The sequence below is a fragment of the Orcinus orca genome, chromosome 4, assembly GCF_937001465.1.
Source record: "Orcinus orca chromosome 4, mOrcOrc1.1, whole genome shotgun sequence".
NCBI classification, from domain to species: domain Eukaryota; kingdom Metazoa; phylum Chordata; class Mammalia; order Artiodactyla; family Delphinidae; genus Orcinus; species Orcinus orca.
The window spans coordinates 17006367-17024650 of record NC_064562.1 but is presented as its reverse complement, the minus strand read 5'-3'; positions in this window follow the sequence as shown (position 1 = coordinate 17024650).

Below are 18284 nucleotides of genomic sequence, written 5' to 3'. Positions count from 1 at the left end.
TATCAATAACAGGAAAAAAACTGTAAAAAATACAAACACTGGAGGCTAAAAAATATGTTACTAAATAACCAAGAGATCACTGAAGAAGTCAAAAGAGGAAATCAACAAATATCTAGAAACAAATGACAATGAAAACATAATGACACAAAACCTATGGGATGCAGCAAAAGCAGTTCTGAGAGGGAAGTTTATAGCAATACAATCCTACATCAAGAAACAAGAAAAATCTCAAATAAACAATCTAACCTTACACCTAAAGGAACTAACTAGAGAAAGAAGAACAAGCAAAACCCAAAGTTAGTGCAAGGAAAGAAATCATAAAGATCAGAGTTGAAATAAATGAAATAGAAACAAAGAAAATCATAGCAAAGATCAGTAAAACTAAAAGCTGGCTCTTTGAGAAGATAAACAAAATTGATAAACTCTTAGCCAGACTCATCAAGAAAAAAACGGTGAACACTCAAATCAACAGAATTAGAAATGATAAAGGAGAAGTAACAACTGACACTGCAGAACTACAAAGGATCATGAGAGATTACAACAAGCAACTATATGCCAGTAAAATGGACAACCTAGAAGAAATGGAAAAATTCTTAGAAAAGCACAAACTTCTGAGACCAGGAAGAAATAGAAAATATAAACAGACCAATCACAAGCACTGAAATTGAAACTGTGATTAAAAATCTTCCAACAAACAAAAGCCTAGGACCAGATGGATTCACAGACAAATTCTATCAAACATGTAGAGAAGAGCTACCACCTATCCTTCTCTAACTCTTCCAAAATATAGCAGACAGAACCCACCCAAACTCATTCTATGAGGCCACCGTCAGCCTGATACCAAAACCAGACAAAGATGTTACAAAAAAAGAAAACGACAGGCCAATATCACTGACGAACATAGATGCAAAAATCCTCAACAAAATACAAGTAAACACAATCCAGCTGCACATTAAAAGGATCATGCACCATGATCAAGTCGGGTTTATCAGGGGAATGCAAGGCTTCTTAATATACACAAATCAATCAACGTGATACACCATATTAACAAATTGAAGGATAAAAACCAAAAGATAATCTCAACAGATACAGAAAAAGCTTTTGACAAATTTCAATACCCGTTTATGTTAACACTCCAGAAAGTAGGCATAGAGGGAACTTACCTCAACATAATAAACGCCATCTATGACAAACCCACAGCCAACATCGTTCTCAATGGTGAAAAACTAAACCATTTCTACTAAGATTAGGAACAAGACAAGGTTGCCCACTCTCATCACTATGATTCAACATAGTTTTGGAAATTTTAACCATATCAATAGAGAAGAAAAAGAAATAAAAGGAATCCAAATCAGAAAAGAAGAAGTAAAGCTGTCACTGTTTACCTATGACATGGTACTACACATAGAGAATCCTAAAGACTCTACCAGGAAACTACTAGAGCTAATCAATGAATCTGGTAAAGTAGCAGCATACATAATTAATACACAGAAATCTCTTGCATTCCTATACACAAATGATGAAAAATATGAAAGAGAAATTAAGGAAACCCTCCCATTTACCACTGCAACAAAAAGAATAAAATTCCTAGGAATAAACCTACCAAAGGAGACAAAAGGCCTGTATGCAGAAAACTATAAGACACTGATGAAAGAAATTAAAGATGATACAAGAGATGGAGAGATAGAGCATGTTCTTGGTTTGGAAGAATCAACATTGCGAAAATGACTATACTACCCCAAGCAATCTACAGATTCAATGCAATCCCTATCAAACTACCAATGACATTTTTCACAGTACTAGAACAAAAAAATTCAAAATTTTTATGGAAACACAAAAGACCCTGAATAACCAAAGCAATCTTGAGAAAGAAACACGGAGCTGGAGGAATCAGGCTCCCTGACTTCAGACTATGCTACAAAGTTGCAGTAATCAAGACAGTATGGTACTGGCACAAAAACAGAAATATAGATCAATGGAACAGGATAGAGAGCCCACAGAAAAACCCATGCACATATGGTCACTTTATCTTTGATAAGGGAGGCAAGAATATACAATGGAGAAAAGACAGCCTCTTCAATAAGTGGTGCTGGCAAAACTGGACAGCTACATGTAAAAGGATGAAATTAGAACACTCCCTAACACCATACACAAAAATAAACTCCAGATGGATTAAAGACCTAAATGTAAGGCCAGACACTATCAAACTCTAAGGGGAAAATGTAGACAGAACCCTCTTTAACATAAATCACAGCAAGATCCTTTTTGATATGCCTCCTAGAGAAATGGAAAAGAAAACAAAAACAAACAAATGGGACCTAATGAAACTTAAAAGCTTTTGCGCAGCAAAGGAAAGCATAAACAAGACCAAAAGACAACCCTCAGAATGGGAGAAAATAGTTGCAAATGAAGCAACTGACAAAGGATTAATCTCTAAAATTTATAAGCAGCTCATGCAGTTCAATATCAAAAAAAAAACCCCAAAAAACAGCCCAATCCAAAAATGGGCAGAAGACCTAAATAGACATTTCTCCAAAGAAGATATACAGATTGCCAACAAACATGTGAAAGGATGCTCAACATCACTAATCATTAGAGAAATGTCAATCGAAACTGCAATTATGTATCGCCTCACACTGGTCAGAATGGCCATCATCAAAAAATCTACAAACAATAAATGCTGGAGAGGGTGTGGAGAAAGGGGAACCCTCTTGCAGTTTTTGGGAATGTAAATTGACACAGCCACTGTGGAGAACAGTATGTAGGTTCCTTAAAAAACTAAAAATAGAACTACCTTACAACCCAGCAATCCCACTACTGGGCATGTAACCTGAGAAAACCATAATTCAAAAAGAGTCATGTAACACAATGTTCATTGCAGCACTATTTACAATAGCCAGGACATGGAAGTAACCTAAGTGTCCATTGACAGATGAATGGATAAAGAAGATGTGGCACATATATACAATGGATATTACTCAGCCATAAAAGGAAATGAAATTGAGTTATTTGTAGTGAGGTGTATGGACTTAGAGTATCTCATACAGAGTGGAGTAAGTCAGAAAGAGAAAAACAAATACCATATGCTAATACATATATATGGAATAAAAAAAAAAAAAAAAAAGGTTCTGAAGACCCTAGGAGCAGGACAGGAGTAAAGGCGCAGACGTAGAGAATGGACTTGAGGACATGGCAAGGGGGTAGGGTAAGCTGGGACGAAGTGAGAGAGTGACATGGCCTTATATACACTACCAAATGTAACATAGATAGCTAGTGGGAAGCAGACAAATAACACTGCACAAGGGAGATCAGCTTGGTGCTTTGTGACAACCTAGAGGGGTGGGATAAGGAGGGTGGGAGAGAGACACAGTGGGAGGGGCTATGGGGGTATATGATATGTATAGCTGATTCACTTTTTTATATAGTAGCAACTAGCAACAATGTAAAGCAATTATACTCCAATAAAGATATTAATAAATAATTAATGACAGATTAATAGCGAGACTCTTGAACATTTCAGTACTCATGTTATTTGAAACAATTCATATTTATTCATCCCAAACTGCCCAGCCTGGTGGTGATTTGTTGATCCATATGCTAATTAAATACAACATGCTTTTCATTTTCAGTGGGTTAAGGATATGGAGTCAGACAAGATTTGAATACCAGGTACCAGCTGTAATTAACCTATCTGGTCCACAGTTTTCTTTTTCATGAAATGAAAAAAATTTGAGATTATTGAGGATTAAATGGATCAATGGGTGTAACTTTCCACTCTGGTGCCTGACACTCCTTATGTGGGTTAGTTCCCTTTTCTTCATCACTGAAGACTTCCCTGATGTTGACTTCCTGATTGCTGGTATGATCTTCTAAATAACATTTGTTTCTGGATTCCTTATGGCTGTTCTCTACTTGCCTGTTTGAAAAACACTGTGTCCATGTTGGAGCTCTCTGAGGCAAAATCTACGTGGAATTGTATTACTATCATTACTATCTATGATGTATCTCTTCCATATCATGTTTTATATGTGTAGCTAGACTTCTTCCTGGCACCTGTTGCAGTGTCTGTGTCCTGTGTGTGACCCACCCCTGGGACAAATTCCACAGTCTGACCCTACCAGCCTGCTCTATTCTGTTATGGCTAGCATGCCATCCATTTTCCTGCTCCAGGATTAGACAGAAAATATTTACACAATTGCTTGTATCTGTAAGAAAATGACTCTACGTATTCAGTGGTTTTGGATTTGCTACATGGGAAACAAAGAAACAAACATAAACCTATTTATCATTTCATAAATTCTCCAAAGCATGTGCATGTATAGAAAGCCTAATACTTCCCAGTACTGCTGATGAGTTTTGAAAAACTTCTTAATAATTTTATAAGTGGTAGAGATGGTAAAACCATTTGTGGAAATATATATCCTAATAATGTAAACTTTGTTTTCCAAGACAATTTAAATAGCAGATCATGTTGGTCTAATTGAAAAGAAGCATAACAAACAAACAATAAATAGCCCTATTTGAAAATAATTCCTACTCCAGTTAGTTGGGCTTCCTGGGGGAAAAAATAAAAACAATCCATAAAAAAATTGAACATACAAAACAAAGAACACTGTTTTGCCAATTATTAAAGATAACTCAGTGTATGTCAATTTGTTGTTAATATATAAGCTTTTCTAAAGACTTTCTTCTGTAGGGAATTTTCATTTGAAGATTTTTGGTGCCTGTATTAAAATCTGTAGTACTCACATTTTCCTGCATAAGGACTACAAGCTTACTCATATGGGGCATGCAGAAAATATTAGCAATATTTTAATGGTGTTAAAGTATTTATCTGCCAGGGATATAGAATATTTCCTCTCAATCATCCTTCTTTCCCTGAGGGGTCCCTAAGGGAGCCCTGTGCATAGCTGAATGGGAATTAAAGTATATTTTATGATTATTTGGGTCAACCCAAATCAGAAATGCAGGGCTCGTTGGCATAAGCTAAACTGGATTGCATGGCTTCAACTTGAACTCTGGTACAGTTTTATACTTCTTCCTTGATTCTAAATCTTGCTACTAACAAGCTAAATCTGTCTGTGTGGAAAGAGAAAATATGGCCTGTCCTCAGAGTGGTGCATTGACTAATCTAGCATTGATTAAAGAAAAGAGAAGACAGCCTGCCTCGTTGTGCTCCACCGAGGCAGTATGGAACCCAGGAGAGAGGAGGAAGCTGAACTTCTGCCTTGAGGCATGGGCAGTATACCTTCTGGTGAAATGTGGCACCAGGGGGTGGTTCTGGATTCCGATGAGATAAAATAACAAGCAGAGTCAGACTGAGAAAGAGTGGACATGATGCCTCCTACCTATGGTGATGGAAAAGAGAGGGGACTTTAATCACTTTACATAGCCTCCTTTAAGTATCTTGTACTCTTTCCATAGAACACTGGAGAGAGGCCCACTGGCGGGAGGCCCCCTGCTGTGTGTTTGCATCCCAGTCATTGCAAAAGTAGGCTTTATGCTATGAACTTCACCTAACAGGGCCCACAGATGTATTCACATTGTGGGGTTGTTCTGGAAGATAGTTATGCATTAAAGCCACTTAACTACATCAGCCACTTTAATCTTATGTGTATATTACAATTACTTGGGCACTGTTTGCCAGTGCAACATTTTATGCCAAATATTGTGTCATTCTGGAAAATAATCCTTGTACTGGAGTAAGATGTTATGTTTTTTGTGTGTGTTTTGTATACAAAGAAGAAATTACTTCATGTATCACCAACCTAGCATTCAGTTACTTAAGGATTCCAGTAATATCCTATGTAGCCCTAGGTTGAAACATTACTGATCATTGCCTAGGGAAATTACTAATTTTATGTTAATATATGCCTTACCTAATTTATACTATAGTTCAGTCATAATTGCAAACTATTTTTGAATTGCGGTTTTGCTTCTAACCAAATGTTTTTAATATTTTTCCTCTAAAAAGTTATTTTATTTAAAATAATAAAGAATATCATATATACTGAAATGAACGACAATAAGAAAATAGACACACATGTATCCACCATTAAAATTAAATAAATGTTAATATCTTTGCTTCTAAAAATCTAATTAAAAGGAGAGCTAAAATGATACAGATGTAAATAAGCTCCCTTGCCGTTTCTCTCAACTTTTCATTTCCCAGAGATAAAGGAGATGCCCAAGGTTGACATATTCCATTTATATTTATATATTAGAACTTATACTATTTATTTATTTATCATTATAATATTAACATTTTAAAATGTATATTTTGCAACATTATATAGTTTCTTACTGTGTGTATTCTCACTCATTTGACCTTATAAATTATAAAATCTTTATAGTGATATATATATATTCACTTATTTGCACTATTTTGTAATTTTACATTATATTAGAGTTATTTTCAGTTTCCTATTTAAAATGAGACAGCCATAATTAGCATTCATTTTGTCTCTTTATTCACAGGAAGATACAGAAAAGTTTATTTCCTGGGTCAAAGGATATGTGCATAATCAACTTTTCTTGATATTGCCAAATTAATTTCAAAATTGTAGCAATTTAACTCTCATCAGCAAAGTGCTATCAGACATTGATTTTGGTCAATATGATATCTATGAAATGACATATAAATGTTCTAATTTGTATTCCCCCATTTCTGGTAGGAATAAATCTGTTCGTATTTTTTGCCATTTTTCCAATGCTTCATCTTTCCTTTCTTATTGATTTGTAGGAGTTCTTTAATTTCTACTTTCTTTGTCCTATTAGCTTTGCTTAAGAAATATTTCCCTACATTGATGTAATAAAGATATTCCCATTTCTATTTGAGGGTGTGTGTTTAGAAAATAATTACAACTACTTAAGCACAAATATATTTTGCTAGTTGGCTTAAATCTAATGAAGCAGCATATCACAAGTTGATCTTATAGTTTTCTAAGAATTTATTTTTCTTTTTGATCCATAATGGATTTTTGTATTTTAAATAATGGGTAAAATCCTATGAATCCTATGATTTTCTTATGCTTTATTTTAAAACATTTTCTTTTTTTCACATTCATGTCTTTAATTCATTTGAAATTTATTTTTGCGTACCATGTGGCAGAGGTATCTTAATTATTTTTCATTTTATCAGTATTTAGTTCACCCAGTCTTCCCTAACTGATTTGCATTGCTCTCTCTATCACATATAATGTCCCCGTGTGTCTACAGTGGTCTGTTTTTGAGACTTCTTTGTTCATTTTTCTGTGTTTCCAACTCTATGCCAATGCCACATTTTCTTAATTATTGTAGATTTTTATAAATTTTGCTGGCTGTTTCCATCACCAAAGGTAAACAGATCGTCCTGGTTGTCATCTGATCTGGGTAAGACCGCCTTTGCCAGCCTCCAACCCTCCACTGTAGAAGTCAACCTCAGTGCAATCAGTCTCCATCCAGCCATACAACTTCTGTTAGCGGGAGCCCTGGAAATATTCCCATGCAATGCAGCCCACTCTGTCTTATACATCTACCATGATCTACCTCAGGACCATCATGACCAGTTTCTTTATGCTTTTTATTACTATTTTTATACCAGCATACAAATGCAAAACTTTTAGGTCATCTTTCTTCACCATATGACTTTGAGTATATCTCTTTTCTGAATACATCTACCCCCATTCCCAAGTCCTAAACTACAGAGAGACTCAAAGATGGAAGTCATTCAAGAATTCTGGACATTTTTCAGCCAACATTTCTTCAAATATTACCACTCTGCAACTCCCAATGGTATCGGCTTTTGGAATTCCTATAGGAGTTTCTGTTTTTAAGCTTCTGCCTTTATTCACCATGTTTCTTAATTTCTCCATCATAATTTTGAATTCTTTACATCTGTGCATTTCAGGTAATTGCCTCAGTTTTATCTTGAAATTTATTTTCCTAATAATTTAACTAATTTATTGTGCATATCTTATTTCAATGATGATATTCGTTTCTTCTAAGAGTTTTGGTAGTTTGTTAAAAATATCTAGCATGTTTTTCATATTTTATAAGGATATCAATTCATTATTATATGTCTTTAATGTTTTTCGTATACTTCCTTTGTATTATTTAAATGCTTTTTATTATGCAAATGTCTGAGGATTACTATCCCTCTTGATTCTCACTCTAGGTGTTGGTTTCCCTCATTAATTTCCTTTGTGAAGCTCTTCTTCAGTGGGATTTATCAATAGTTATCCTGTGACCTGAGCAATTTGTGTTTGACTTTACCAGGCACTTCAGGGCTATCAGTAGTGCAGGACCAACTTTTATGGTCTTTGGAACTAGTTGGGAAGTTTTGGAACTACTGGTCACTTCACACAAAAACTTTGTAAGGTACAGGGCAAGGTTATGAATTCTCACTGACTTTATTTTTTCCACTTGGATCCTATGAGAGACAGACAAGTTTCCTTTTTCACTTATTTGTCCCATTGGACAGATTATCTGTTCTCAGATTATACATTTAGTAGTTTAACAGCTCTTTAAATGTCTCCATTTTATGTCTAGGCTTCTCAGATCAACTCCCTGCATTTCACAGGTTAAGGTCTTACCTCCTGCCCCCATGTGACAAAACTAATGGACTAATGTGGGAACCACCTCTACTTCGCCAACCCCTTCCCCATTTTTTGCCAAAGGTTGCATATGAGCCCTTGTGCTTTTATTTTCAATTCCTTCTGTATTTCCTGCACCTGGTGATTTATTTAGTTTTTAAAAAATTCCAATCTCAGCTTTCAATATATGAATGTGTTGTGAATAGTTTTCTTAAATGTTAGTGTTTGGAATGTCTGCAGTTTACCTAGTCAGCTGCATTTTTGGAATGTGAAGTCAAATAACTTGTTTACTTAACTAGTTTTCTTGAAGATTATTAACATGTCAAAGGAACACTTAATCTATGAACAAAAGAAGTAAAGGTTAGAAACACAAACCCTTATTTTGGCAATTTAAACAATGTAACAATGATGTAGTCTCAGCTTCTTAAAATATACAGAAGTCTTTAGGCAAGTTTAATTATGGAAAAAATATCAATAGGCAGCATATGATATTACGAAGAAAATCTTATATATAGAATTCTCTTAACCAACAGAGTCAATATTTAAACAACAAGGTTATGAAACATTTAGCTGTTTTTTATTTTGAGAAACAAAAAGAGAAAAAAAAATTTAAGTGTATTGTGTTAATAATTTTGGTTAAATTACTTAATCTCCCTATGCCTTATTATTCCCAACTTTAAATGAAAATGAGAATTACATGTATTTCGTAAGTATACTGTGAGGATTAAATAAATTCAACACAATTAGAACAGTCCCTAACAGCACAAAATAAATGCTTACTATTGCTCTTGTTAGTATTATCTGTTTTGGTTATGTAGAGTTGAATAAGAAACAATCCTAAACTTATGTGATGGTTCATGTTTCAAGATGACTGGATCACAGGGCACCCTGTTATTTGGCTAAGCATTATTTCTGTATGTGTCTGTAAGAGTGTTTCTGGATAAAATTAGTATTTCAATGAATGGACTCAGTAGAGCAATTTGCCCTGCCCAGTGTGGGTGGGCATCATCTAATTAGCTGAGGGCCTGAAAAGAACAAAAATTTGAAGGAAGAAAGAATTCAGCCCTTCCTGCCTGATTGCTTAAAAGCTTTTCTTGCCCTCTGTGCTTCTTCTGGTTCTCAGGCCTTAGGACCTGAACTGATTCTTGAGGTAAAGAATTCCTAAAGGACATTGCAAATATGACTTGTTTCAGCTCTTCTACATCTGAGGCCTCGCTTGGGAAGACTCAGCATCTGGGATGGACTCAAAAGACTAGAGTCTAGAATTATCTGAGGGTTTCTTTGGTCACATGGCTGGCATCTGTGATCGGATGACTTAAAGCCTGGTATAGATGAATCTGCCAATGAGAGCACCTGCATATGACCTTTTTGTGTGGCTCACAGTGTGGTGGCTGGGTTCTGCCAGGAAGCATTCCCTAGAGAGAACTTCTTGAGCCCAAACGTTCTGAGATACCAAGGTGGAAGCTTCAAAGCTTCCTTTGACAAAGCCTTGAAAATCATATAGCATTATTTCTATTGCACTCTATTGGTCACTGTTCCACCCAGATTCATAGCGATAGTAGTAGCAGCAGTAGTTGCAGCAGCAATAATAAATAATCCTACTGCAAGAGACTAAAAAATGCCACACCTCCAATGATATCAGGTCCAAATCCCTGGAACCTATAAAAGGTACTTTATTTGGAAAAAGGTTCTTTTCAGATGTGATTAAATTAAGATCTTGAGATGGGGAGATTATCCTGGAGTATCCAGGTTGACCCTAAATATATCACATGTATCCTTATAAGAGAGAGGCAGAGGGAGATTTGACTCACAGAGGAGAAGGTGACATGAATATGGAGCAGAGAGAAATTTGAAAATGCTGGTCTTGAAGACTGGAGTAATACAGCCAAAAATCAAGTAATGCTGGCACCCACCAGCAACCAGAAGACACAAGGAACAGATTCTCCCCTAGAGCCTCCAAATGGTGTGAGGCCCTGCTGACACCTTATTTTGGCCTAGTGATGCTGATTTAGAAATTCTGGCCTCTAGAATATAAAATAATGAATTTCTGTTCTTTTAAGACACCAAGGTTTTGGTAAGGTGTTACCATCCTCAGGAAATTAATAGAGCACCAGTAATAACCACTAGTCTACTTCAACCTTACTCAACTTTCAGTAGAAAATTCAAGTCCAGAAGAATTAAAGAGAATCATTCAGGGTCACACAGTTAACTAATTAGGATTAAAACCATAGGGTAGTCCAAGTCTTAGATCTTTGGAGTTTTAGTCCAATCTTTACATTATGTTCATTGTACTGTATTATTAGCTGTGATTTAATGTAAAACTGTACTGAAAAGATAAAAGAGTTCTTTCCACCAAACAATTAAAAATTGGGCTATTAGTTCTGTTTGAAAAGGAAGTTATTCTTTCACCTTTAAAAAAAAACCCTGAGATTCAAATGTGTAGTGAAAAAATGTATAAATTGAGAAGGCACTGGTAATTCCAACGTAAGGAATTTAACAGAGTTTTGAGTTCACGGAACTTGCAGTTTTAGTAGAGTGATGGACAATTAGCCTTTACATGATACTGTGATATATAGAATATATAACAGCTTTACATGATACTGTGATAGTAGAACAGTGGGGGTTACTATGGGAGCCACTAACCCTACCCCACAGGTCAGGCCTGATGGGACCCAGGTATATGTTAATGTGTGTGTGTGTGTGTGTGTGTGTGTGTGTGTGTGTGTGTGTGTGTGTGTGTAGGGAGAGGGTGCATGCATAAAAGAGAGAAAGAGTGTTATGTATAGCATGGTGACTATAGTTTTTTTTTTTTAATTTTTCTTAAATTTTTGGCTGCGTTGGGTCTTTGTTGCTGCGCGCAGGCTTTCTCTAGTTGCGGTGAGCAGGGGCTACTCTTTGTTTCAGTGTGCGGGCTTCTCATTGCAGTGGCTTCTCTTGTTGCAGAGCACAGGCATGAGGCACTCAGGCTTCAGTAGTTGCAGCACGCAGGCTCTAGAGCACAGCCTCAATAGTTGTGGCGCACCAGCTTAGTTGCTCCTTGGCATGTGGGATCTTCCCAGACCAGGGATTGAACCCGTGTCCCTTGCATTGACAGGCAGATTCTTAACCACTGCGCCACCAGGGAAGTCCAAGCATGATGACTATAGTTAATGACACTGTATTGCATATTTGAAATTTTCGAAGACAGTAGATCTTAAAAGTTCTCATCCCAAGAAAAAAAAAAAGAAAAAATTGTAGCTATGTAGATTACATTTGTTTACTAGGCTTATTGTGATGATCAGTTCACAGTGTATACAAATATCAAAGCATATGTTGTACACTTGAAACTAATGTAATGTTGTATATCAATTTGACCTCAATAGAGAGAGAGAGAGAGAGAGAATCTTAACTAATTTTAGAAGTTCAAGGAAGATTTCTTAAAGTAGTGACTGCTAAGCTAACACTGGGAAGATTAGGCAGAGCAATAAGGCGATGATGAGAGCAGCATGTTTGTAGAGCTTATCATTTTTTTTTCTTTTGTGCTGTTTATTTTTTTTGAATTTTATTTATTTTTTGTATAGCAGGTTCTTATTAGTTATCTATTTTATACACATCAGTGTATACATTTCAATCCCAATCTCCCAATTTATCCCACCACCACTCTCCCCCCTTGGCATCCATACATTTGTGTAGAACTTATCTTTAAGCAGCAAGAGTGTGAATTGTATAGCAGACTATCAATATTAAGTCAGAGTTGAGTTGGTTGTATTGACAGAAAGGAAGACAGCAGGGGTTTCCTTTTGGTGAGCCAGGCAAGGGTTGCATGCCAGAAGTAGCCTGACTACAGGAGTAAGAAATGCTCAGATCCTTTTAGGTACAGGTAGCAGAGAAACTATGAAATGAAGAACAGCAAACCTAATTCAGCTCTTCAATTAGGTAGCAACTGCAAAGGAAAGAATATTCTTTAGAGATTAGAAATTACTGTGCTTATATGACTTGTTTTCCAAACATAGTCCTATACACAAATGGAAATCATAGTTACTTGTATCATCTTTAAATATCACTTTTTCCACAAAAATGCTGAATTTATAGAACACACTAAAGAATACACTATGTGGTAAAAAGGGGTCATCCAACTTTTATTGGTGTGTCTGAAACCGGGTCTTCAGCAAACATTGCAGTGTGCCTTCTCCCCATTCCACTAACACTCATCTCATTTCACTGAGCCAAAGCGTATTCAGTAAATAACCATCACTTTTTTTCTGTATTCTTGGTGATTCTACTTTCTATTTTTAGTGAAAATAGAGCTGAAAAGGAATGGTAAATTATATATGAAGTTAAATGAGATGACTAAGCAAGTGCATATACCATTGCTTAAGAGTGTAACCAATGAGCATCCAGTTTTATAATCTTTGAGTTTCTTTTGCAACAAATGTTTATGTTTGAGTCCACTGCTTTTTGTGCTCATTTTCAAAAGGATGTGTCTCCTTATTCATTCCTTACTCAGTGTGTCACTTTGGAGTATGCCACCATTGCAACACAGTTTATTTTTAAAAGTAGCATCCTGTTTTAAGCTTTTAAATTTTTATCACAATATATTATGAAATACCTCTCTTTCAATTTTTAAAATTTGAGATTGCTGCAAAAATGTAAAATCTGCCCCTCAGGTAAATTTGTGACCATCTGCCTGGAAGTCATAATTGAAGGGCCAGTTATGGATGAAGTGGCCTCATGAGAGAATATATCGTGAGTTAAAAATAGAATATATAACAGCTTTAAGGGATTCCTAAAATGAATGACTCAACAGAAGAGGGGAAGCATAAACGTGTCTGAAAGGACTAGTTATAGAGATGGCAGGAAAGCAGGACAGTGTCACATCACGGCTTCAAAAAAAGGAGACTGTTTCAACAGCAAAGGAGCATTCAAATGTGGATGGCTGATGGGGGAATCAAACAAGTGGGGTGTGGAAGAAGTTACCAGTTTCCAAACATGGCCATAGAGATGAGGGACCAATAGCAAGAAGATCAAATAAAATATTCTAGAAACTTTAAAACCACTTTAAGTCAAAAAAATGATGAATATGACCATGGAACATTGTCAGAAAGTGCACACAGGCAGTATACTATAGAATGTACAAAAATCTCTAACACATATTTAACCACTTTTTCAAAGAGTTTGGTTGTTTGAAAAGAGAGATAGAGAACTGTAATTGAGGGTGCTGGTGGGGTCCAAGAGACTGGGTGTGTTTAAAGGCTGATGGAAAGACTCAAGGGAGAGGAAGAGTTTGCAAAACGAGAGTAGACGAATAGTTGGTGGAATAAGGGTCCTGAAAGGAATGAAGGTAGTTCCACAGCACCCACAGAAATTGGCTTCAGGCACCTTGAGCTGCTCCTCCCAGCAGCAGCAGGGGTGGAGAAAAGGTAATTTTAGTAGTTCTGAAGGGAGCCTCTATGATAAGATTTCTTTTTTTTTTTTTTGATAAGATACAAAATCATTTGAAGGACCTAAAGGAACTTGAAGATTATTAGTTAACAGTTGACCCAATCTACCTCTTTCATAATTATAGCTAAGCATCCTCAGCTTCTTGGAAGCAGGGCTGGCTAGAGCAGGTGTTTGGTTTTGTTCCAAGATGTGTTTTTTTGCCCAGGCAAGTGTTACAAAAAAGATGAGCAATTAAAGTAACTTGGGACAATGACAAGAATGTTCTTAAAATAATGCTCCTAGGAATCTAATCCAGATGTGTTTAGAATTGAATAAAAGGTCTATTTCCTGAGAATTCAGCTGAAATAATGGTGTCAGTCACTGAAAGTCTCCTTAAAGGTGAATGAAACCATAGCGTCATCATTGAATAAGAGAGTTGAAAGGAAGGAGGTTGTAATCAGAGATTGTGATTCTTGAGATGGTGATACAGGTTCAGCAATTTTGAGTGATGACAGCATTCAAGATGAGGCTGTGAGTGTGTGTTGTTGCACAGGTACTGATGATGAGGAAGGGATTAATGATAATAATAGCTTATATTTATTGATGGCTTATTATAAACCAGGTACTGGTTTATCTACTGTTTTTATCTACTGTTGTTTTCTCCCAAGAATTCTAAAATGAGTTACTGTACCAACCCTATCTTACAGATGAGAAAGTTAAGACACTAACAATTTAGTAACTTGCCTTGGGATCAAAGTTATCTGCTTCAGTAAATAGGTGGACAGGCAGCTTACACAGTCCACAATATAGGCCTCTGACCTATATTGCTTCTTTTTTTTTTTTTTTTTTTTTGCGGTACGTGGGCCTCTCACTGTGGTGGCCTCTCCCGTTGCGGAGCACAGGCTCCGGACGCGCAGGCTCAGCGGCCATGGCTCACGGGCCCAGCTGCTCTGCGGCATGTGGGCTCTTCCTGGACCGGGGCACAAACCCGTGTCCCCTCCATTGGCAGGCAGACTCTCAACCACTGCGCCACCAGGGAAGCCCTATATTGCTTCTTTAAAATGCCTGGTATAAGGTGAGTATTCTATGTGGATGCTAAAGTCATCCAAGATATTGGTGTTTGTGGTAGAAGACCATAGTCAAAGTGCTAAACTTTTCAGTGAATGAGGGTAAGTGGCTCAAATTCAGGTGACAGTCTGCAGTGAGAGAAGAGAGCTGCTGAGTTTCATGGAGTGAGCTGCAGTTAGTCAAGTTTGATGAAAGTAATGATATGGAAAGTCTGGAAGAGACTATGTGGCTCTAAGAGGGGCACATCCTTAACCCCTGGCCTAATGAGGATGAGGGTAAGAATATATACATATCAAATATTTGAGATAGTTCAAGAAAAGAAAAAAGAACATTTTCAAGGAAGACCTACGTATCAGTTAAAACAGAAAGGTAGAACAAATACAAATGTGGTTGAAGATACAGAGGATGTGTTGGTTAAGAAGAAAGAGATCCAGATGCCTCTGTGGAAGAGTTTGAAAAGTAAGTGAAGAAAAGGGTTTGGGTAAATGCAGAAAGCATAATGCATTATGAGAGGATAGTGTGCAAGAAGATTTAAGGGCTAGAATTGGTTATACTTTGTGCAGTGACCAATGAAAACAGACCCAAACATTCCCTTTGAAGAGGGTGAGCACTGGGTTTAAAAGCAGAAGGGCTTGGCTTACATTGATGGGCTGAATGCAGTCTAAGAAATTGTAAACCTCAGACTATTGATTGGTAGACACTGTATGGAGAGCTTTGCTGGTAAAGATTGTAAGGTCACATCCTAACTCAGCTGGAAGGAGCAGTGTGACTGAATAGATGGCTCTACCATGGACACAGAAAGAGACAGTGGAGAACATGTAGTTGTCCTTGCTGACCCAGATTCATAATTTATCTGGAAATCACACTTTCCATAGAAGTAGCCATTGTTGTGATAAAATATTTAACAAAGACGCTACTCAATCACATGCTTTTCTAGAGAAGTGTCTCTTTATAAATTATTTCTCCAAGATACTGGGTTTAAAATAATGTATAAAAATCTAGGTCAGATCAGGGAATAGGTAGCACATTCAAAACGTTAGGTGAAGAATATTGAAAGAAAGGACTATTGATAGAAGCGATAAGAGGCTTAATGGAACCAAGAAGAGACATTAAATCACCCAAAAGCTTATAAAAGCAGGAAGTATTAGCTATCCTAGGCTTGAATGGTCAAGGCAAAGATGAGTGTTACCAGCACCCAGAGAATTGGACTGTGCGACTCTAGCTGTGCCAACAGAAAGAACAATGGAATGACTGATAAAACAAAGTCCCAAAAGAAAGAAAGCTGAGGCAATGTGCACCCTGACCTTTCTCTACCATGATACTCCAACCTCCTGTTAGTGCCCTTCTTTGGAAGCTAAAAAGCATGAGGCCCTGAAAATGACATTCATCAATGTTAGTCTCCTGGAGCAAAATCGTAAGGCAGAGAATGATCTGGAAAAGCTAACTGTAAAATTCTCCCCAGAAAGATGATGTCATCATGCTCTGGGCTGCCACTTATGGTTGTGCCCGTTGTGCACTGCACAACCTCAGTAGGCACCATTCCCATAGGCAATGGTATTGAATAGCATTTATGTAGCTCTTCATTCAGAATTGCAGCCATGGCTATGCTTTATGAATCTTTGAATGCATAACCAGATTGCGGTTTGTCTTTTCCTCATAATAGTTAAATTCAAATTGAAGGAGGTATAGGAGAGGAAAAATAAATTTCCCTCTACCTTTCTGAGTTCTTAGCTGAAACCCCTGTAACAAAAGATAGATTAATGAGAAAAACAAGTTTATTAACATACATTCCTCATTTATACTTGGGAGATAACCAGGGGAAAATGAGTAACTCTCTGTAGTGGATTACATTTAGACTTACATACCATCTTAATAGGGAAAGGGGAGGGAGCATGTAGGCCTCCTAGGGGAGAGTAAATGATTTTTAGGAAGGATGAATGGGCCCCTAGAAGAAAAGATAAGAGATATGATAGTTTGTGACAGTTTGTCGGGTTGTGGTGTTGACTTCTAGCTTCCTGTCCTGTGATTAGTCTGTATTCCCTGGTTGATGAAACTCCTAGGAAAGGGATTTATGGCAATTGAATTCCTTTTGGAGGATTTGTCCTTAGACAGATAAGGGAAGTTCAGAAAAAGCCTCTCCCTGCATCTGCTGATTTCAAGTGCCTACAGTTCAAAATAATCAATATAACCAAAGCAGCATATTTTAGGGTGGCATGTCCTGAAATCCTACAGTCATATTTTGGGGTGACACTCTGTTATACTTCTGAGGATTCTAGGATATCATAATATGGAGTAATAACATCTGTCACAGATTGAGATTTAATGGACAATTTATGTTCGTTAAGTGTGACATAGCTATTGTACAGGATAACCTCATAGAAGTGCCTATTTCTTTCTTATTGTTTGTTTGTATATTAGTAACACATGATTTCATGTAAACTCCAACTCGAACTCTTATCACATCAACAAATATTTTATTTTCTAGTACTGACATATGAAACAGACCAAAAAGTCTCAATGCAGTTGTAGCTTTGAGAAGTTTAATTCAAGAAAGACTTTAGAGAGTATTGAAAAACATAGATGATGTTTGTAAAGTGCATTGATATCTTCATCACTGTTACTTTATTAGTCTCTTCCAAATGAATTTCAAGTACTTCTTATAGAATCATTATTATAAATAATGTGACACCTTCTTTATCTTTAGTAACTCCATCAGAAGAAGTTTGGGAGAAATGTGGAACTAACGAAGAGATAAAGTGGTGTCCTTGGCTACTCAATCAAGTTTAGAAACATAATTTGAATATATATAAATTTAAGAAAATTTTTAAAATTAATTTTAATGTTCATAAACATTGATAGTATTTAGTTTTTATGGATAACCAGATTCAGATAATATCCTTCTGCTTGCTTAAATTCTAGTATATAAACCTTAATATTTACAAAGTAACATAGAGTAGCCTCTGAGTAGGGAGAAATCAGAAATACTGTAAAATGGACCGAGGATGAATTTATCTAGTCTTCCATATCATTCAACAATATCACCTTGCTTAAAGAATTGTCAGAACTGCTAAGAACAAATTACATTTTATCACGTATTCACTTTGTTGTCCACAGAAAGAAAGCTTGTTAGAGAATGTAGCAAGTTTCATTATCAAAATGTATGGCAAAAAGACACTGACAGGGAAGTGTTAGTCTCAGAAAGGAAAAACTAATATGCACAGTATGGGGCATCTTTACCAGAGC